The sequence below is a fragment of the Sinocyclocheilus rhinocerous genome, unplaced genomic scaffold (genome assembly GCF_001515625.1).
Source record: "Sinocyclocheilus rhinocerous isolate Xijiao unplaced genomic scaffold, SAMN03320098_v1.1 scaffold299, whole genome shotgun sequence".
NCBI classification, from domain to species: domain Eukaryota; kingdom Metazoa; phylum Chordata; class Actinopteri; order Cypriniformes; family Cyprinidae; genus Sinocyclocheilus; species Sinocyclocheilus rhinocerous.
Window position 1 is genome coordinate 2,152,875 of NW_015652998.1, and position 484 is coordinate 2,153,358.

Here is a 484-nt window from a genome sequence, read left to right on the forward strand (position 1 = left end):
CAAACTAAATAGCCTTATGTTATTTATCTTATTTACACGACGGCATGTCATTTCTGTCTCTACGTTACATGGTCGCGCTCTCTGCATCGTGCACAGCGGAGTTCCGCCCCGATGCGCACACACAAGTGAGCACACTCCCACTCCCACTAGTATTTGTGAATATTAAGCTGCAAAACGACTATTTACATATGAATTCTGCGTGTCTATGTGTTAATGAATGGCGCAGACGCGCAGTTTTGTGTACTACTTGTACTGAAGCGCGTGTGACGCTTCCAGTGATATTAACATCTGCCGTCTCACTAATGAGGACATAAATACATGAACAACATCTTTGGTTTACCTTGATACTGTGGCAGAAATATATTACTATTGTTCAGTAGAATGTACGTAATAGGTTACTACTACTACTAAAATTATTAAAACCCTTATTTTTAAGGAATAATCATACAATATTTCTTCAATGTTTTAATTGTAATATTAAATA

At 37.4% G+C, this 484-nt stretch overlaps 1 protein-coding gene across 7 annotated transcripts in view; it reads right to left on the reverse strand.

The window, feature by feature from the left end:
* LOC107715377 (serine/threonine-protein kinase MARK2-like) overlaps positions 1–484 on the reverse strand; it is a 41,297-nt gene that overhangs the window by 34,896 nt on the left and 5,917 nt on the right. The window lies entirely within an intron of this gene.